The 23,027-nt window shown below is 44.7% G+C and overlaps 1 long non-coding RNA gene across 1 annotated transcript in view; it reads right to left on the bottom strand.

Annotated features, from left to right (window-relative positions):
* LOC142488624 (uncharacterized) overlaps positions 1-23,027 on the bottom strand; it is a 65,287-nt gene that overhangs the window by 29,906 nt on the left and 12,354 nt on the right. The window contains exon 2 of the long non-coding RNA XR_012799540.1: positions 18,077-18,215. This is a non-coding gene — a long non-coding RNA (uncharacterized LOC142488624). The remainder of the gene's footprint in view (positions 1-18,076; positions 18,216-23,027) is intronic.

Here is a 23,027-nt window from a genome sequence, read left to right as displayed (position 1 = left end):
AGAGTGTGGTGGAGAGAGAGAGAGAGTGTGGGGAGAGAGAGTGTGGGGGGAGAGAGAGAGTGTGGGGGAGAGAGAGAGTGTGTGGGGGAGAGAGAGAGAGTGTGGGGGAGAGAGAGAGTGTGGCGGAGAGAGAGAGTGTGGGGGGAGAGAGAGAGTGTGGGGGAGAGAGAGAGAGTGTGGGGAGAGAGAGATAGTGTGGGGGAGAGAGAGAGAGTGTGGGGGAGAGAGAGAGAGTGTGGGGGGAGAAAGAGAGTGTGGGGGGAGAGAGAGAGAGTGTGGGGGGAGAGAGAGAGTGCGGGGGGAGAGAGAGCATGTGGGGGGAGAGAGAGAGTGTGGGGGAGAGAGAGAGTGTGGGGGAGACAGAGGAGAGAAATGGTGGGTGACACACACAGAGGGTGGGTGATACACAGAGAGAGAGAGGCTGGGTGAGTGACTGGCTGGGTGAGTGACTGCTGGGTGAGTGACTGGCTAGGTGAGTGACTGGCTGGGTGAGTGACTGGCTGGGTGAGTGACTGGCTGGGTGAGTGTCTGGCTGGGTGAGTGGCTGGCTGGGTGAGTGACTAGTTGGGTGAGTGACTGGCTGGGTGAGTGACTGGCTGTGTGAGTGGGTGGTGGGTGGGTGAGTGACTGACACTGACTGGGGCAGGGGTGACTGCACTGACTGGGGCAGGGGTGACTGACACTGACTGGGGGGGTGACTGATTGCAGGGGTTCCTCTGGTGTGTCACACATTCTCCCATACTAACAGACACACACACACACACAGAGACACACACACACACAGACACACACACACACACACACACACACACACACACACACACACACACACACACACAGACACACACACACACAGGGGGGGGGGAGGAAGGGCCGCGACCAGCACCACCACAACTCTCCTCCCCCACCCACCCGCGCCCATCTCCCGCTCGTGGGGGGACGGGGCAGGCCGACATCCCCCCCCCCCATACCTCACGCGGGTGTAGTTTGGGGAGGTGGCAGGCACGTTGCGAGGTGTCCCCCAGCGGGCACCCCAGGGGACAGTCAGCCCCGCTGTGGCCGCCACTGCCCTGCTCCCCTCGCTGGCATGAAGCTTGTGGTCGAGTGGGCAGACGGGCAGACAGGCAGACGGGCCCCCCCCCCACACCTCATGCTGCGCCGTCATGAAGATAGCTGGGCACACTCTCCCATGCACACACACCCATGCATACACACAGACACACACCCATGCATACACACAGACAAACCCACGACAGGGGGAAGAAGAGGAAAGGCCGCGCGACCACCACTGTCCCGCTCACCCCCCGTGAGCATATACAACCCCGCGCGGGGATCGGAAGGAAGTCGGGGTAAGCGGGGACAGGGACAGAAGGGGGGACACCCTCCTATCATCTCCTGCCCCGCGCGGGGATCGGCGGGAAGTCAGGGTAAGCGGGGACAGGGACAGAAGGGGGACAACCTCCTATCATCTCCTGCCCCGCGCGGGGATTGGCGGGAAGTCGGGGTAAGCGGGGACAGGGACCGAAGGGGGGACACCACCCTACCATCTCCTGCTCCGCGGGGATTGGCGGGAAGTCGGGGTAAGCGGGGACAGGGACAGAAGGGCGGACACCCCCCTACCATCTCCTGCCCCACGCGGGAAGCGGGGAGGAGACTTGCAGGAGGCAGGGAAGGATCAGAGGGGCCGCAGCATGCAGAGATTGGAGAGTACTTACTCTCCAATAGATCTCTGGCCAGAAAGAATGGCCACTCATTGGGGCGGGCTCATATAGAGCCTGGCTGCGCGCCCAAAAAGCCTGGGAGCGCGCCAATCAGGAATCAGGTAGGTGGAGTTTTTTGTTTTTTTTCAGCGCGAGCAGGGAAATTTCAGCGCGAGCAGGGAAATTTAAAAAAACAAGCACGTGATCTGCTTGGGCCAATATTTACTCGCCCGGGGGTTAAATCCACACGCCCTGGGTGTGTAAATGTATAGCATTGTCGAACACTGTATATATATATATATATATATATATATATATATATATATATATATATATATATATATATATATATATATATATCAATCAATATATATCATTTATTTTCTCTATTACATCACGGAGCTGGCGCTTCTTTCTTTTAGTTTTTTTGTATATATTATATATATTATATATATATGTGTATATATCTATAAATATATATATAAATATATATATATATATATATATATATATAAATATGTATATATATATTTATATATACAAAAAAACTAAAAGAAAGAAGCGCCAGCTCCGTGATGTAATAGAGAAAATAAATGAGATATATTGAGAGGTAGAGTGGTCAAATGGATCTATGCTTTCAGGTGAGATTAAAAAGCATACAATTAAAACATATGGTTGCAAAATGTACGTAGCAGTGAACATGCTGTGTGAGGTATAGGATAAGAGGCAGGAGAGTGGTGCATCAATGGCTAATGAAGCAAACAGTGAGGGTAAGTCATACTGTATCTGGCATATATGACTTACCCTCGCTGTTTGCTTCCTTAACCACTGATACCCCACTCTCCTGCCTCTGATCCTATACCTCACACTGCTTGTTCACTGCTACGTACAATTTGCAACCATATGTTTTAATTGTATGCTTTTTAATCTCACCTGAAAGCATAGATCCATTTGACCACTCTACCTCTCAATATATCTGATTTATTTTCTCTATTACATCACGGAGCTGGCGCTTCTTTCTTTTAGTTTTTTTGTATATATATATATATATATATATATATACATATTTATATATATATATATATATATATATATATATATATATATATATATATATACAGTGTTCGACAATGCTATACATTTACACACCCAGGGCGTGTGGATTTAACCCCCGGGCGAGTAAATATTGGCCCAAGCAGATCACGTGCTTGTTTTTTTAAAACTCGCTTTTTAAACTTTTAAAGCTCGCGCTGAAATTTTCCCTGCTCGCGCTGAAAAAAAACAAAAAACTCCACCTACCTGATTCCTGATTGGCGCGCTCCCAGGCTTTTTGGGCGCGCAGCCAGGCTCTATATGAGCCCGCCCCCAACGAGTGGCCATTCTTTCTGGCCAGAGATCTATTGGAGAGTAAGTACAATTTGCAACTGTGGGGCTTATGCAGAGAGCTACTTTAATGAAAGCCGCAACGGCAATAAAGTTGCCACATTATTGCCGTTTATGTTCGCCGTATGCAGGATACTCCGTTACCCCTGTGAAAACTTAGGGCCTATGCAGAGAACTGCGAGAATGGCCATTCGCCAGACTTAAAACTCTCCATGTTTTTGGCAGATTCCCCTCGCAGTATGCAGGAAGGTGCGCATATAGAGAGATGGCGAGCCCTGGCGAGAATGGCTCCGCTGGCGAGATCTGTCAGCAGAGAGCGAGATCCGCTTCTCTCTGCACAAATCTCGGCGGCAAAAAAAAAATGTGTACATATCAATAGGATTTCTATTGTAGATGTGCAGGGGGTCTCCGGGGATGAACCGCGTTGGTTTTATGTCCAGGGACCCCCTGCTTCCTGAGATAAGGTAAGGGCCCCGTTATGAGGTGCCGGTATCTCCTATGCATTGAGATAGCCCGATCACGTGACGCGGGACATTTCCATTCATAGGAGATACTGGCACCTCATAAAGGTGCCTGTATCTCGGAAAGCAGGGGGTCCCCGGATATAAAACCAACACGATTCATGTCCAGAGACCCTCTGCACATGTACACTAATAATAAAAATACAGTAATGCTGCTTCATTACCTTACCGGCTATCCGTTAAGGCAATGAAGGGGTTAAAGCTGCAGTTCAGTCTTTTTTTTTTTTTTTTTTTTTTTAACTTCAATAGTTACATGTGGGCAATCTCTAATTACCTAAAGAACTGTATAGCTGCAGGTCAATTCGTTCTCCATGTATTGATAGGCGAAATTCGGTGACATAATTAGTGAAGGGATCTGTTTTTCTTCTGCTTCTGTCTCTTAGTGGAAGCTCATGAATATTCATGAGCACTCCTGCACTGACATGTGCTAGAGGGAGGGCAGGGCTGACAAAGGGGTGTGCCAGGGCTTGTGACAGGACATGAAGGGGCAGTGCCTTAGCAAATGGCTGTTAAAATAGAATATAAGAAAATTGGTCTTTCAAAGTTGTTTTTTTAAAAACAGAAAATGCTAAAAGTATTTTTTCTTACTACAGAACTGATTTATTAAAAAAAAACACATGCAGGATATTGACTGAACTGCAGCTTTAAGTCACAGTAGCATGTTTATTGGGGACAATGGCCCCCAATAAACATTGCAATACACAGCACAATCAGGCTCTGTGCCCCCAACAACACCTAAACCCCCCTTTTATACATAACCCATAGTAATTTTTTTAGGCACAGGAATGGTACTATAGGCTGGCGGTGGCCCTCGGGTGTTGCCTGCAGTATCAAGTCTGTGCCCAAAAAAATTATTACAAGACACATAAATACTTTAACATAAATACACCCCACCCTCCTACCCACCCCTGTGAGGCATAACCACCATCACCCCCAACACACCGGGAAGCCTACCGTCCGTCCCTTGGGGACAATACACCATGGCCCCAATACCCACATTCAAAACAATACACACACCCGCAAGAAGCATAACAATTATTAAAAAACTATACAAAACCCACCCACACCATATCTTATACTATATTAGTGAAAGCACTGTATGCCTGTCTGGATGTCCGGTGTCCCTAGGGGAAATCTCATTGGTCCCTTGGGCCGCCCGCCCCCGCACACCTCTCATTGGCCTGAGGTGGAGTGACGGGCCAAACACACACACACACACACACACACACACACTAGGGGGGGGGGGGTGTTACATACATTTTTCAGCGGTGCGCAAACTGTGGGGCGCGCCCCCTTGGGGGGGCGCACGATTATGTAGGGGGGGCGCGAGCAGCTTGCAGGGAAACCTGGGGGCGGCCAGAGCTGTGCACGGGCGCTCCATGCTGCTGCTTCTATGTCTGTGTCTTGCAGAGGGGGCGGGGCCAGAAGCTCCGTGCTGCTGCTTCTATGTCTGTGTCTTGCAGAGGGGGCGGGGCCAGAAGATCCGTGCTGCTGCTTCTATGTCTGTGTCTTGCAGAGGGGGCGGGGCCAGAAGATCCGTGCTGCTGCTTCTATGTCTGTGTCTTGCAGAGGGGGCGGGGCCAGAAGATCCGTGCTGCTGCTTCTATGTCTGTGTCTTGTAGAGGGGGCGGGGCCAGAAGATCCGTGCTGCTGCTTCTATGTCTGTGTCTTGCAGAGGGGGCGGGGCTTCTCTCTGCACACAGACAAACCATCATTCTCTTCCTGTCTGCTTCTCGTTTTTAGCAGCATGGGGGGTTGGGGGATCGGAGCATGTCGCCCCTCCAGGTGAAATTGTGGACTGATTAAGTGTGTGTGTGCGTGTTGGTGGTGGTGGTGGTGGTGGGGAGTGATTGAGTGTGTGTGGGGGGGGATTGAGTGTGTGTGTGGGGGTGGGGGGGATTGAGTGTGTGTGTGTGGGGGGTAGGGGGATTGAGTGTGTGTGTTTGGGGGGGGGGATTGTGTGTGGGGGGGATTGTGTGTGTGTGTGTGGGGGGGATTGTGTGTGTGTGTGGGGGGGGATTGAGTGTGGGGATTGTGTGATTGTGTGGGGGGGGATTGTGTGTGTGCCCTCCCTGCCCTTTGCCCCCCCTCCCTGCCCTTTGCCCCCCCCTTCCACTCCATGCCCCCTGCCCTTCCACACCCGGGCAACGCCGGGTATATCAGCTAGTAGCAAATATGTTGTGGTGTTACTTAACACCTTAATAACAATAACGGTTGATAAGCGCTAAAGTAATTAATGGGTTAAGCCACCCTTTACCCATTCATTTGTAGAGTGGCTTCATCATTCTCTTTATATATATATATATATATATATATATATATATATATATATATATACACATATACATATACACATATACATATATATATATATATTGTTACATATATCTGTAAAAATATATGTCAAATATAGGTATGATTAAGCAATCTACAAAGAAATGGGAGAGGATATGCATGTAGCAATGTAAAACATTCGATCTGCAATTGACAACATCACTGCCAAATTAAAAACAAATCCAAATGAAAATAAAAACACATATCATCAGAGAATACAGCAAGCACCTATCCAAAGCAGTAAAGAGTAAATTGCTATAAAACTTACAATTGAACAATGTGTACATGAAGCAAATAATTTTTCCATCATATACACAATTGCAATCAATGGTCCAAAACAAATACACGATTGAAAGTAAACATTCTATATAAACAAAGCAAGTCGACAATAATACATTACCAACACACAATTAATGCCATCCGAAAAACATTACAAGCAAATCTAAACAAAAAACACTATTCAAGATTGCTATGCAAACACAAAACCATTGCAAATGTTTTTTATTTCTAACTAACACGATCGTACACAATGTAAATGCACCAAATAAGCGACATTAAACAATTAAGGCAGGATCCCAACATATACCCATGCAATCATCATCATGTTAAATGAGAAAAGTAATTCTACATAACATTTCACACACACAATAGTAAGCAAACAGGGAAAAGAGTTGTATAATACATGACCAAATGCAATAAACATTTGAAAAACAACCCGTTAATAAACATGTATGTATATAGCTCCAGAGGGATATATATACATATATGGCCATGAATTGAACATTAAAAATCATCTGACTTTTGAGAAAAAACACAAAAAAAACAAAACATTTCGCCGCTCAGCAGCAGCTTCTTGCTAACTTTTGTTGGCGGATCGATTTGGAGAAAATCTCTCCATTTTATAGCTCCGATCAGCGCCGAGATGCTGATCGGGGCTACTAGAATACGGCGATTTTAAAACTGGAGAAATATTGCTTTTTTAAAGAAACCAAAATTCGGCGGATTTTTTTTTTTTATAACTTGTATTTTTTATTTTTGTGAAAATACAGCATATATACATCTTATTTCCAGTACGGCGACATGCATTATTCATATCTCTTGTGTATGGTAGCTGAACACAAACATTGTCATCAAAACAGAGTTATAAGCAACGACATAAACTTAAATAATAAATAATCATAAAGTAAAATTAGGTGGGGGGAAGAGGAAGAGGGTGGGGAGGGGGAGAGGAAGGGTGATTTTAATCATATGGCCAGTTTCTCGCCATTTCAGGATTTGCTATGGGCATATTTGGCAAATACATGGCGAGATAGGGCTTCTCGCAGCTCTCTGCATAGGCCCCTATATGTTTTAATTGTATGCTTTTTAATCTCACCTGAGAGCATAGGTCCATTTGACCACTCTACCTCTCAATATATCTCATTTATTTACATCACGGAGCTGGCGCTTCTTTCTTTTTGTTTTTTTGCATTAATTGTGGTCAGGCTTGATCACTGCTAAAGCTTTTGCCTCCCTCAGTAAGGATTATTCCTGATACTGGACTGTTTTTCATTTTTGAACATTGGATGGACACTTTATCACTTTTTTCACAGCGTTGTTTTATTTCAATTACACTTCATTTTTTTAACACTATATTGTCTTGCACACGCCACTATATATTATTCACTATCTAGCGCTACTATTTGTTTGTGTTATATATACTTAGTTAAGTTATGGTGAATAAAAAAATTGACAAAAACCCTCCACAGCAAAGCATATAACAAATGGAAATATAACTTATGCTCATTTGCATGTCTTAGGCAGGTCTGCAACCCCGCCTTTCACCATTATCACCCAGCACACAGCGCTTCCACTGCAGCAAGGGATTCTGGGAAATTACATGCAAATATATATATTTGCATGTATATATATTTGCATGTTATATATATAACTGGTTTCCCCCAACCTCCCCAATCGCAGATATAGTGTGGGGGTGCAGGAAACATATAGTGTTACTCGGTGTTGTGCATTACCTGTTGGCTCACAGGAGGGCTGAGCTTCCGCCACGGGGAACCTGGGGCAATTATACTAAGGGTGTTCACTTACGATGCAGCGCCTCCACCTGCGATGGCTCCCACCATAGGGGGAGTGGTTCCTCGCAGGACAACACAATAATTACATAGACAGCATGTAGATTAACTAATGACTTTACTAACATGCATAACAACTCATCACATTCATAATGACCTGTGTCCCTCTCACTAGGAGACACTAACCGCAACGTCTCGCAGGACGCTTCCCCAACACCAGGTGATCCCCACAGTTTGCGCACCGCTGAAAAATGTATGTAACACCCCCCCCTAGAGTGTGTGTGTGTGTGTGTGTGTGTGTGTGTGTGTGTGTGTGTGTGTGTGTGTGTGTGTGTGTGTGTGTGTGTGTGTGTGTGTGTGTGTGTGTGTGTTTGGCCCGTCACTCCACCTTAGGCCAATGAGAGGTGTGCGGGGGCGGGCGGCCCAAGGGACCAATGAGATTTCCCCTAGGGACACCGGACATCCAGACAGGCATACAGTGCTTTCACTAATATAGTATAAAGATAGGGAACCAGGTGTCCCACCAAGGAGACAAAAAACAGCACTCAAGGTATATTGCAAAGTGTATTTGAAAAAAAGCAGGCACATATAGGGAAGGGGGAGAATATCACTCACAAGGGTATTTAAAATATAGGCAATTGTGATTATATGATATCACTGCTGTGGATTCTGTTTCTTTCGGTGCTATGAAATGAATGAATTGCAATGTGTACAGTACTATGCTACTGTGTCAATTTAAGGTGTTTAAAAAACAGAACTCTAAAATGCCATTGTCTGCACTCGCCGCACTCACGTCTTAAGGCGATGAGGTTGGAAGACATCCCGCGCCATGACATCGGTATTCCAATGTACACAACGCGTGATTTGTTTGAATAATGCCCGCTGCAGCTGTAATTATTAACGCTAGCCTCCGGGGTTAGGGGAGCTGAGTACTCCCTGGCTCACGTCTAAGATCCCTGGTTGGTACAGACTCCAGCGGGATTCTATATCATACTTAGAGCTAGGACAAAAACGTGTCCACAAATCTCCATTTGAGTTAGACTTTGTTAGAGAGACAAAATGTGTTTCCCTTTGTCTTTCAGTCTACCTAGAGAGATTCTCCACTTAGACAAGACAATACCCAGTCGATGATAAACTAAAAAAAACCTTTAGATCAGCAAAAACTAGCACAATTCAAGGTTGGATACACTCTGCTGTGAACGAATGACATAGATATCTCACAGTTTAAAGGACACTATAATAGGTGTTGCTTTTACTATGGCAATAGCACAGGGTGCCTCTTTAATTATTATTATGTGAGTGGCCCACTGGGTGTCTTCTCACACTTTTGTTGAACACTACTAGAGATCTCCTGCATCAGAAAGGGTTTCATTTGCTATGGCAACCACCAGGTGAGAGATATTATCCCACCAGCAGTTGCTAGGTGGCAAGTCTCCTGAAGAACAAAACCTAGTTTACAGTAATCTATGATCTTCAAACTGCCTTTGTTCTAGAGAAATGTATTGCCTCCTAGCAACTGTGACCCATCCCTTTCTCCCAGTGCTGCTAGCCTAACAGTTGCCTCCACTTTCTTATATCAGGGCTCCAGACAGGATCTTCATGCAGCTGTTAGAGAAGGTTACAAATAAGGTATTAATTTCCCAGACTAGCAAAACATTGTTAATAAAAGGACACAGACAGAGATGGTGTGATGTCATTTATATCTTGGACAGATGCTCACATAACATTTCAGTTTCACTCATTCTACTTACTCTCCTTGTTTCAGTTGTTCAACACTCATAATTGGACATGTTATAGGACATCCTGAAGTCATTCTGAGTTAAAAAATTCTCATGGCGTGGGCGTGGCCAGAAGCCGAACCGGGAAGCAGCACAGCCAGAGAGCTCCGTGCGGCTCCAGTTTAAAAACGACCAATAATACCCCTAAAATCGCCCAAAAAGGGGCGAAAAAGTGCCGCACGAGCGGGGGAGACTCACCCGCACCTCGTGAGGCCCTGTGGCAGCAAACCAAGCGAGCGACAAGCGCTCGGGAGAGCCGGAGTCCCAGAGCCCCTGCAGCTGAAATTTCCAAGATGGCTGCCAGACGGAATTAAAGGAGCCCTGCAGCGGCGGCACTCAGCCTGAAAAACCGCTCGACGGGAGAGGTAGGAGAGGAAACGGGGGGGCCCCAGCACAAAATCAACTAAAATAAAGCCAACTGACCCAACAAGTGTGGGAGAGAGGGAGGGCAGCCACTGCATAATAGCTGGGCTGGGGAAACGTAGAGCAGAGGTCACCTAGTCTGCACACTTAAGGAGAGCTGGCAGAAGTGAGTCTGCCCCCCCGCCCCCCTAGCCCTCACACCAAACCCACCTAAGAGCAACTCCGGTCAAGAGTGAAGGTACCTGTGGGTGCCCCCCCTCACCCCTCCCCCCCAACAAGTGTCCACAGAAAACAGACATGAAACCCTAAATCAAAGAATTAAAAAATACAATATAATGTCGTCTCCAAGTATGGCTGGGTAAACATGGAGCTTTGCAGCCCCCGCCAACATTTAACCACTGAATAACACCCTTCTGGCCCGAGAATCATCACCAAATTTGGCTCGCAGAATTGACTTAACGACAGAGAATGTCTAAGCATAAAAAAGCGGCAACCCCAGAGGTCTCTAGATACTTCTCGCCGCCTCAGAAGAGAACTGAGGAGTCGGGCGAAAAACAAGATGGCACCAGAGCACGTGATACAGCGCTGACTGCAGACACCCGGCAGCAACTGAGCGCGAGCCCGGTGTCTGAGGAACCAATTACCAGAGCATACATGGAGGAGCTCTTTAGTGCAATGCACTCCTAACTACACATATCCCTACAAGCTGATATCAAAGAGGCCATCAGGGATATTAGGCAAGGTATTACGAGCCTGACGACGAGAGTAACGGAGACGGAAAATAAAATGGAGGATTCCCTCACAAGGCAGACTGCAGCAGTGGAAGAAATCATATGGTTAGGAGAGAAGATACTAACCCTCAAAGAAGGTCTAGAAGACCAAGAAAACAGAGACAGACGGCAGAACTTGCGCGTTCGTAATTTCCCTGAAACAATACCACCAGAGAATATCAGACCTTACCTAATCGAACTATTCACTATGATTTGCGGAGATTTCGCTGAAAAGGACCTCGAGATTGACAGAGCCCACCGAGCCCTGAGGCCGAAATCGGATAATCCGAAATGCAGACGCGATATCATCATGAGGATGCATAGCTTCTCTGCTAAAGAACGGATCATAGCGGCCTGCAGAGAGAGGGAATCTATAGTCTTCCATGAAGAAACCCTGCTGATGTTCAACGATCTTTCGCGGTTAACCATCATCCGCCGCAAGGAACTGAAGCCCCTTACAACTCTAATGCGGGAGAAAGCGATAAAATACCGCTGGGGGTTCCCTTTTAAATTGATTGCCAGCAAGGGGGGAAGATTCCTGATTATACGCCACCCAGAGGATATGGACCCATTTGCCCGTGCGTTGGGCCTGACTCCCCCTCCATCATGGTCGTCCGAACTGCCGAACCATGGCCCCAGTGGGAAAAGAGGAGGCCCAGAACGGGTGTCTGCGAGAATAGCCACCCATCTGCAGAATCAAAACAGATAGCCATCTGCTGTCCCCGATGAGACTCGACTTGAAAGAATGGAGACGCCACTAACTGCCTAGATGCTCTGGACACCGGAGATGCAGCCCACGCGCTTCTTCGCAGCTGCGGACGTCTGAACAGTCGCTAAGGTTGGAGCGCGTTCTTTGTTCCTGCAACCAACTGCACCAGCACGCCTGTTGAAAGAAGCGGGAGCCCCGTTAGGCCCCTGCCGTTAGGTTTTTCTTTTGAGTGGGTGGAGGATCCGCTTGAGGGAAGACTTCACCTGGTAGCCGGATCTGCATACGAGGACCGTCTCACCACCCCGGAGAGAGAGCCGAACCAAAGCGTCAGTCTCAGGAGCGGACGCATCGCAGGGTTTGTTGGGTGGGGGGGAGGGGGTGGAAGACAGGGGACTATCACTGCTTTATGCCTCGCCGTCGGTGATCCAGTGACTCCCCCCCCTCCCCTCCCCCCCTCTCCCCTCCTCCCTCCCCCCCCCCCCATCCCTTCCCCCTCTCTCTCCCGCGCTTGGCCCAAGGCCCATTAAAGGTGAACTGAGTAGAGGCCCTGGACCCCCAATCCTGAGGCGAAAGCCCCAAGCTTAGATCCAGGGCTCATGTTTAAAATCTGGACCAGATTTTGCCAATGTTTACATTCAGGACTATGGTTGCCACAATGTTGAAGTTGTACACACTGTCTGTAGATGCATGCACATGTAGAGGGAACACAGGATGTACAAACTCGGTCCCCCTGCTCCCTGCCTCCCTCATCTCCCCCCCCCCTCTCCTGCTCCCCACCTCCCTCCCATGTCCCCGGTTCCCCCCCCACCCTCCCTGTTCCCCCCCCCCCAGAGGTTAGAACCATAGAATGTCACCATGTGTCTACTAACTACTGTACCCTGCTATGGGCATGAAAACGCAGCAGCAATTTAAAGATGCAGGTTGCTGTTCACTTACACTTACCTCATATGTATCCATAAAACATGACGATATACTGTGGAAACCAATTGTTAACACTACATCCATAAATGTTTTTGCACCATCTTAACCTGATATATTGAAAGGTACTATCAAGAAATGTTTTAAATGGCTGAAAATGTATGTGAATCCCGCTCCCTAAGCCTTTTACCCATGGATGAGCCTCCCTAAGCCTGAACCCCCCCTCGCCCACCCAACCCCCCCCATCCCCCCTCCTCCCCCACTCCCCCCCTCTCCCCCACCCACCCCCCAGCTAAATAAGAAAGCAACCTAACTATCAGAATCAGAGTTCAGAGAAACCAGAGGTCTTGGCACCTTGAACCCCCATGTTCAGATAAAAGTGGCGGCACTGAGGCGCGTGGGTCCTGAGGCTACCAAGCTCAGTAATTTAAAGCAGAGATACAAAGCTCTCCAAATCCAGGAATTCCCTGAAATCCTAAACACAAGTTCTACAGTTTACAACCCCAGAAGGGTGCAAAGTTACGTAATGTATAGTTAGGGGCCCATGTTTCCCCCGTTCTCAAAGGTCGTCGGCCCCGGACTCACCCCTCGAGGGCCTTCAGCCCAATAACCGGTTAATAGTTACACCGGTTATAACTCTTCAGGCTATATCAAGGCCTAGTTTATTCTTTCTTTTCTGGTACTGTGCCAGCAGGCCCCTCCTTCCTCTCTCTGGCACCTACCCCCCTGGCCCTGGTCTGTCAAGTAAAACTCACCTCCACGAGCATCTTGACAGTGCTAATACCCTTCCTAAGAACAGACAAACACATTAAAAGCAAACCCATGGCTAACCAATCAGCTATCAAACTGGTCTCTCTGAACGTAAAAGGTTTACAAAATAATCGGAAGAGGAGGCTAGCTCTTCAAGAACTGAAGAGCTTAAGGGGAGATATTGTATTCCTCCAGGAGACGCACTTCACGTCCCAGGATCCGCCCAAAACTTTTCAATATGCGTTCCCAATGAGTTATTACTCGTCATTTAGCAGTAAAAAAAGAGGAGTAGCAATTTTAATTCACTCCATTCAATCTAACAAAAATAATAACGGACCCAGAGGGTAGATTTCTAGTGGTGTATGGATCTCTGGCTGGCTCACCGGTCTGATCAACCTTTATGCACCTAATGAAAACCAAACCGTGTTCTTAAAAAAAGTATTAGAAGGGGTGGACCCTGAATACTTGTCCTCAATAACATTAGGAGGAGACCTAAATATGGTATTAAACCCCATTGAAGATAAATCATTCAACCCGGGCTGCTTGCCCTCCGCTCAATCACATAGAACTGGGAAAACATTTAAAGAAATAATTAAAGAGTTCTCTCTCATGGATATATGGAGAATCCACCACCAAGGACAGAAGGACTTCACCTATTACTCCCCCCCTCACCAGACATACTCACGTATCGACTATTTTCTTGCTACAAAGAACATTCTAGAGGCCGCCAGTAACTCGGACATCGGACCGATAACTTGGTCGGACCATGCCCCAGTTACCTTGACACTTTCAATACCATTTACAAAAACGGTCACTTACAATTGGAAATTGAATGACTCCCTATTAAATGATATCAAAGTAGAGAAAGAAATCAAAAAAGCCCTCAAGGAGTATTTCAATATTAATTGTGGTTCAGTGTCATCCCCAACAATTTTGTGGGAAGCACATAAGGCCACAATTAGAGGTAAAATAATCTCAATTGCCTCCCACAAAAAGAACAGAGGTTTCTAACCAGAGGACAAAAATATTAATAGAACAAAATTCTCGATTTGGAAAAACAACATAAAGCAAACCCCTCAAAAAAAATATATAAACATCTGACTACTATTAGAACTGAGCTTAAACAAATTCAATTGGAAAATGTAGAAAAAGCCCTTAAATGGACTAACCAAAAATATTACGATAAAGGCAACAAGGCCGACAAACTTCTGGCTAGCAAGTTAAGAGGAGTGCAAAAAAGATCCCACATAACGGCGATCAAGAATACGTCTGGTGAGGTAATATATAACGAAAGAAAAATAGCCGAAGAATTCACCAAATTCTATACCAAATTATATAATCTAAAGACACAGGTTAGCGATCCAGAGCCCAATAGATTAGAGGTAATCACAAAATACCTTGATGATTGCAACCTTCCCACACTAACAGACGAAGAAAACTCCGCCCTTAACTCCAAAATTTCAAAAGCAGAATTGACAGCAGTGGTGAAAACACTGAAAACTTCCAAAGCCCCTGGCCCAGACGGGTTCACTAATGCCTATTATAAAAAGTTTTTACCCATTCTGTCCACACATCTACTGAATATGTTTAACTCATTCATGGAGGGAAACCCAATTCCCTCGTCAATGTCACTGGCAAACATTGCTATTATACATAAGGAAGGGATAGACCCTATGCAATGTGGGAGTTACAGACCAATTTCTCTCCTGAATAACGATCTTAAACTTTATAGCAAGATCCTGGCTAATAGGCTAAATCCAATACTACCTAGGTTAATAAATCTGGACCAAGTGGGGTTTGTCTAGGGGCGACAAGCCTCTGACAATACTCGCAAAATAATCAATATAATTGATCATGTACACCTCACAGTCACCAAGGCAATGCTTCTGAGATAAGATGCAGAGAAGGCATTTGATAGAATTGATTGGCTATTTCTCAATACCACAATGGAACAATTTGGCTTTAACGAATCCTATTTAACAGGGGTCCGCGCCCTATATCAAAATCCATCGGCCCTCGTAAGATTGCCAGGTGGGAACACCGAAAGATTCCAAATCAAAAATGGTACGAGACCGGGTTGCCCACTATCCCCCCTCCTCTTTGCACTCACTATCGAGCCTCTGGCGTCAAAAATACGAAACAATATAAATATCCAAGGCATAGAAATAGGAAAAACAAATGACAAGATCTCGCTTTTTGCGGACGATATTATCTTGTCATTATCCAGACCCCAAACTTCCCTTCCTAACCTTCAAAAAGAACTAGGAGATTTCGGCAAAATATCTGGATACAAGATAACTAGTGATAAGTCTGAAGCCCTTAACCTTAGTCTTTCAGAATCGGAAGTGAAATTGCTCAAATTGAATTTCAGTTATAGATGGAGTTCTTCATACATTAAATATTTGAGAGTGAATGTATCAAAGAACTACCAATCCCTATATCAGTATAATTACCCGGCTCTGTTTGGCAAAATCAGGAGAGACCTGGATAAATGGGAAGGTTACCAGATTTCTTGGATCGGAAGAATGATATCGATAAAGATGAACATACTCCCTAGATTATTATATATTTCCCGGTCCACGTTCCTGTTCTGAACTAAAGAACATCTAAAACAGACTCTTCAATTTTATTTGGCATGGCAAAAGACCCAGGGTAGCCAGGTCAGTACTGTTGGCATCTAGAGCGAAGGGAGGTATGGGTGTCCCTGACATCTCCAAATATTACCAGGCAGCTCAACTTAAACAAGCAGCCGTATGGAACGCTGACCCTCAACAACGATGCTGGCACAAAATAGAGTCACACTATGCCAAAATGCCTTATCTGCAAGCGTGCCTATGGAGCCTGGATAGAGGAGATATGCATCTCAACAAATTCAAACTGGGAGCGATGAGCCATACCTGGGAAGTCTGGCTTAAAGCCAAGACTAAGTACAAACTTACGTCCCCCAGCTCACAACTCACACCAATTTTTAATAACCCCAAATTCCCCCCCGGATGCGCTTCCAAATTATACGACCAATTCAAATCAAAGGGGATCAGGGTGATCGGAGACATTCTGAGCCTGGGGAAACTCTTGAGCTACCAAAATTTACGTACTAAATACGATATACCACAATTGGACACATTCAAATATCTCCAAATTAGACACTTTGCCCAGAAGATATCCCCGAATCCAGAATTTCCCCCTCTCACTAAATTCGAGAGACTATGTAGAGATAGCTCTCAACAAAAAGGGCTAATATCAAAAATTTATACAGAATTAGAAACATCAGCGGACTCTCCGACTCATGACTACATGCAAAAATGGGCCGCGGACCTGACTATAGTTATCAACAGAGAGGATTGGGAAGACATTTGGGAAGTAGCCTCAGGAACTTCCATATGCACCACAACCAAAGAAAACCTTTACAAAATAATGTTCTACTGGTACCTCACTCCAGCGAGGCTAAAACAAATCTACCCTCTGGCTTCTGATTTAAGTTGGAGAGGCTGTGGAAAAAAGGGTGACATGGCCCACATCTGGTGGATGTGTCCAGAAATTAAGAAGTATTGGGAAAAGGTCCAAATTCTATTAAAAGAGGTTACTAGCCTTGACCTACCTATTGATCCACTGACCTACCTACTGGCCAGGCCAATAGAAAAAATTGACCATCCAGTGAGGAAATTGGTCTCCTTCATCCTCACAGCGGCGAGATGTGAGGTTGTGGCCTCCTGGAAGAAAGTGTCCCCACCCTCCATGACTAAACTAAAAAACAGGATAAATGAAGTAATGCTTATGGAGAAGCTAACCGCGCACCTTAAGCAAAAAAATGATAGCTTTCTATAAAATCTGGGAACCATGGATAATCATATAGAACGAGTCAAGCTCACTAAGGAAAAAACAAGGAGATAAGGCATTATGATAAGGAAGCGTTTGACAATCAGTACCTCTATGAAGTTCGTCCAAAAGGGACACCAGAGACCAGGGTAGACACACCCCCTCCCCCCCTCCCACTCTGTCCTCTCTCTTTCTCACCTCCCCCCTCTTTCTCTGGCAACAGGTTTTGCCATCCTTTCCCCCCCAAAAATACAAAAATGTTTCTATATTAGGCTATGCATATCGTTCCTTGTATGTACATTTTATATCTGCCTAATAAAAAAGTTTGGAAAAAAAATTCTCATGGCTCTTAATCAGGAGTCCATGTGTTCATTCAACCTGTTCCTAACAAGTTCCCTGTTATGCTTATTATGCTTATGTTATGCTTATTAACGAGTTATAAGCATCTCACATGTTGGGTCTCATACTATATGGTAAATTGGAGATTAAGATCTGTCCTTCCTTTGTCCTCACCTTTGGGTGAGGCAACAGATTACAATCAGATTATCAAGATACCTGAAAAATCTGGTGCTGGGAGCACGTGGCAGACAGCCATGGCCAAGCGTGACTTTTTTGTCTGACGCGGCCATTCTTTGTGAGGCGTCCACCAGCTATTGGCAGATTGTAGATTCCTGCAAACTAGGGGGGAAGTGGGTGGAAATTGCATTTTTGTACTACTCCCCATATTAAAGCCGCAGTCCCTAGCAGAAGAAGAAGGTGCGATCATATATGTGTAAAAGGCCAAAACTAGGTTAACTGATTCCTTAAAAATGTAGTATTTAGTATTGTATAAGAATTTTAAAATGATTTATTAAAGTCTGGAAATGTTTCTTAATTTTCATATACAACAGGCACTTTGAATGTTCAGTGTAAATGTCAGTCTCATACAAATATTGTATTCATGTTTTACTTAGCTAAAGTTGCACCTTGTTCCTGAAATTAGCAAGGTCACAACTTCAAAATGAGGTCAAGGGCACCCAGGTGCCAAGTTTAGAGACCCACTTCCAATTGCCTGTTGACAGAATACTGCTCTGGGAAAAGTAGTCGTGTAGTCTCTGGGAACACCTGAAATACAAAATAAAGAAGAGACTAAGGACATATTATTTCATAGTCCAAGCAAATGTACCATTCATTTCAATGACTTGTTTAGAACATATAAATGAGCACCAATAGATCACTCTATATTTGGAAATGAATAGCATTGAACTATGAAGCAGCTCTCCATTTTCAATCTAGTGGATTACCAGTTATATCACCGTACTTAAAAAAAAAGTCTTCATTTTTAACATTATCTGAACCAAGTGCAATTTCAGATAATTGCCGGGGAAAATATATGAAGAAAAAAACAAGATGGTTGTTGGGGGGTGTTTTTACCATTTTTATCTAGTCTCTTATAAATCTACAGCTATATTTTCAATCACACCTGTCATTTGTAAAGCTAAATACTGTACGTAAAACTGTAGCAGTGTACCACATCGGTTCAGAATGGAATTTGAATACGTATCTGATAAGATTATATTTACACAGGACCCAGTGAAAAAAAATATTTATTTTTCCCAGGAAACAAATAAGAAAAACATTTACTTTAAGGTTAAGAAATATTTCTTAGCAAGCCAATTAGATTAGTACATTTTTGCCCATTATGTGGGACTGCCCATCAAAGCAGACAGGAATAAACATTAAGCTTTTATTTGTCCAAGCATTAGCTGTGCATTGCCTTCAAAATATATATGATTACAGTCTACATATTTACTAGTCTACCTTTTTTCTATAACTTTCTTGAGTATTTTACAAGCATAAACATGTACAGCTGCCTCATGAATCAGGCATTTTTCCCCCCAGAAATGGAGCTGTAACAAAGATACTTTCTATTGGGACAGTGTAATGATTTAAGTATCCCATTTAAGCCGTTGCATTACCACAATATGTTTATATGCTTGTTTTTGAATATAAATAAATAACTTAATGCTATAACTCAGGAGCTCCTTAATTGCCATATTATACCTATAACATTAAATACCAACATCAGCTTAGGCTACCACAAATATGCAGTAGTGTTTGAACGTGCTGTAGACTTTTAGAGGTCTAGTATAGGAAGTCATTTGATCATTTCTAAGCTGTTGCTAAAATAAATTGCATACAACTTAAAAGCATAATTGTAACTGAGGATTTGCTTTCAATTATATCCCTTGCATTACTAAGTACTATGTGGTTTATTCTACTTCAGTGTCATATAAACCCACAGTTTGGACTTCTAAACCGATTCCCCGGTAAGCAAAAGGGAACCAGATGTCCTGTAAAAAAAACTTTTTTTTTCACCAGTCCACAGCCCGTCTCGCCGTGGATGCAATATGCCAATGATAGTGAGTCAGGACTCATAGAGCTTATTCCCATGAGCTCTGCCCTGGTAGGCCAAAACCATGGAAATATATATATATATATATATATATATATAATACACATATTTAAGATATATATATATATATATATATATATAAATATATATATATATATACAGTATATATATATATATATATATTAAGAGTTCAACCAACACAGTCTAAACAGTTGATTTATTTGTACTGTAATTGCTGCTTCTTTCCAAAGACCTAATCTAATTAAATTATTTTGGGAATCTCGGCTGCATTGTTTCTTTCAATGTCAAGGAAACAGGAAACTCATAATGTAACCCTTTCGTTGCCAAAAGACTGGCGTCACCAGTGGATCCTGGATCATGAATAGCCACATAGTGACATAAATGGAAGTGGAGGGGACACTACTTCCATTCCGATAGCCCCGAGCAGTGAACATGAACTTTTCCTAGAAAACAAGAAAAAATAGTCCCTTGCGTGCCAGCCCACATGACGCACTGGGAATGTCATAAGGGCTCTGTGAGAACATACATTTCAGTATACAGGTACAGGTACATAATAGATACGGATAGAACTAGTAATGCAAAGGGTTACAGATCGTACGGGAACAGATGCGTCACAAATAACTGATTGTGGTGAAAAGAAGAGAAGAAGTATATCAGGCTTGTGACATTCTACCGACATTGACAAACTCCTCTCAAATAACACATGGCAACTGACAAAACAAGAATAGTCTCTCTAACCTCTAACTCCTCCTGATTAAAATGGAAGATGCTTGAAATAGGAGATGTTGAGTGCTACACACACACACACACACACACACACACACTGGACTAACAATTTATGTCATAGGACAAGCTTTCAAGAGTTATACTCTTCTTCAGGTCAAACAATACTGATATACAAAGGATTCAATGGCTAAAACAGTGTAGAGAAAAAGAAAAAAAAAACAATAAAAAAGGTATCACCTAATACTAAAGAACTGATTTATTCTGCAATATCGCAACTGGACTAACACATCTATTTTCTGCTTTATATATATATATATATCACCAAATCACCAAAAAATCTACTCGCCGAACAAAAAAATCTACTCGCCACCTAGTACCACACGTGTGCTGCTTGGGCCAATAGGAGCTCGCCACGATGTTAAATCCACTCGCCCGGGGCGAGCAAATGTATAGGTTTGTCGAACACTGTATGTATATATATATATATATATATATATATATATATATATATATATATATATATTTGTAGCACTGCTGTCCCACCTCCCCCTCTGGGAGATTTTGCTCAGGCTACAGGTACGTGTGGTGCTGGTTACCTGTGAGGGTTCAGGAGAGATGAGCGTCCGTGATGTTGTGGGGAACAGGACAGGCTTTAGGTGATCCTCAGATTCTTTTCATTTGGTGACAGCGCCTCCAGTCACAGCAGGCTACAGCAGAGCTGCAGACAGTCCCTACCATGATAGTTCTTTTCTACTGCAACTTAGCCAGAAGTATATAAAAGGGGTCTTTATTTGATGCAGCCACTGCAGATGGTATAACAGCATTTGCATATAGCGGAGAATGGGTTTCAGGCCCTTGGATGGTGCTGGCCAGCAGATATGTTGAGGCCTTGTGCTATGCACAGATATTTGTTCACTCGTTCCTCTCCCTTCCCTGGGTGGGAAGACACACTGACACTATAATTTGGAAGGCATCCTCCCTAATGCAATAGGGGGGCAAAGGGTCTGTACCATGATTGTGACAAACAAGGACTAAGGAGCTCTCTCTAATTAATTAAGAGTGAAATAGAATACATAAACGGTGATGATACTACCGTAAATCCAACTGACTCCTACATGTACCAGAATAAGCAGTGCACTACTGCAGTGTCAGTTGTCTGCTTCTCAACTGTCAGGAATCCACTCCTGGGTTTGGCTGGAGCCCTTCCATCCGGAGCTTTGCAGGTTCCAGACAATCTATTCCCTGCTTCTGCAATCACCTGCCTCCTGCTGCCTCCTGTGCAGCTCTGGCCTGATTGGCCTCCTGTGCTATTTAGTGCCTGCCCCGCCCTCAGGAAGTTGCTGGACATAGACTTTGCAATCCAAAGTTGCAAGTAACTGTGCTTGTCACAGACTCCGTGTTTGGCCTGCTGGGCTCCTTGTGCCTTGTATCCTGCTTCCAGTCCCCGGCATCCCAAGGCCTTCTTGCATAGCAGCCCCGGCGCTGCTTTCTTTGTTCCTGGCAGACTTCACTTTCGCCGCACCGTAGCGGCTACGCTGGTTTCCCCAGCGTTTCCTGTGGTGTGTCTGCCTCAGTTCCTATCTCTTTGTCTTTTCAGTAATCCTTTGCGTACCGAAACGGCCTGGCTGTAGATCCGCTCTGGTCTTCTACCCCTGGTCTGTATCCTTACCTCCTGGACACCCCATTCAACCTACTTCCCGGCTCTGGACCCCAGGCTCTCGGTACCACCTATCTTCTGGAATCTCCCTTCTCGTCTGGCGAGTATCTTACTTTATCTTATACTCCCAGACGGTTCCAGACGCCTATTTTCCACTTTCCAGGCATGTCCCCGTAGCTGTGCATGCAGTTTGTTACCCATCTCACCTCAGTATCGGGGTCCCTCCTTGTTTGTGGCAGGCACGTACGTTACATCAACCCACCGGGAATCTTTCTAGGATCCCCAAGACAGGAAAAAACAAAGAACAAGGTGAGCGCACCATGATTGGCTGCAACACAGACCCAGGGTCACCACCTCTCCTGCCACTCAGGGATACTGCATAAGGTGGGGTAAACCCCACAGGATAGCCTTTCACTGCCTGTATACACACAAATGGCACTTAGCCCTCAACCTTCAGTGGTTTATTCTTCCATTAGTGACACTACACAATTTTAAACACCATCACTTTAAGAAAAAAATAAACTCATAAAAATAACGTCTACTCCAGTCAGGAGTCTACCTCACATGCATATCCTTATCTGCAATATTGGCTGGCTAAGCCAGTTACAACTTAAAAATAACACACAGATAGAATAACATTGAGTCCTTAACTGTGAGATGGGGATAGCGTCCCATTCGATCCTAAGATGCTGCAGTATGTGAAGGTGGAGTACTCCCCCAAACTAGATGCAGAGGAGCTGCGATACCCCCAGCCTCCAGGCTGTAGGTGAGAAACAGAAAAAGCAACCCTCTCGGCACTAAATACCTGTTCTAGAAATTAGGAGAGCAGGTGTGGAGAAAAACAGAAAACACTAATCTCTGGCCTCGAGTTTCTATCCCACAGTCTCAGTCACTCTGAAACTGTGGAATGGATCACTTCCATACTAAGTCTGCACTTTCTTCTATATATATATATACACACAGTTAGGTCCAGAAATAATTGGACACTGATGCAAGTTTTGTTATTTCGGCTGTGTGCCAAAATAAATTCAAGTTACAGTTAAATAATGAATATGGGCTTAAAGTGCAGTCTATCAGCTTTAATTTGAGGTTATTCACATCCAAATTGGAGGAAGGG

The sequence above is a fragment of the Ascaphus truei genome, chromosome 2 (assembly GCF_040206685.1).
Source record: "Ascaphus truei isolate aAscTru1 chromosome 2, aAscTru1.hap1, whole genome shotgun sequence".
Classification (NCBI taxonomy): domain Eukaryota; kingdom Metazoa; phylum Chordata; class Amphibia; order Anura; family Ascaphidae; genus Ascaphus; species Ascaphus truei.
This window is presented reverse-complemented; position numbering and strand designations above follow the sequence as displayed.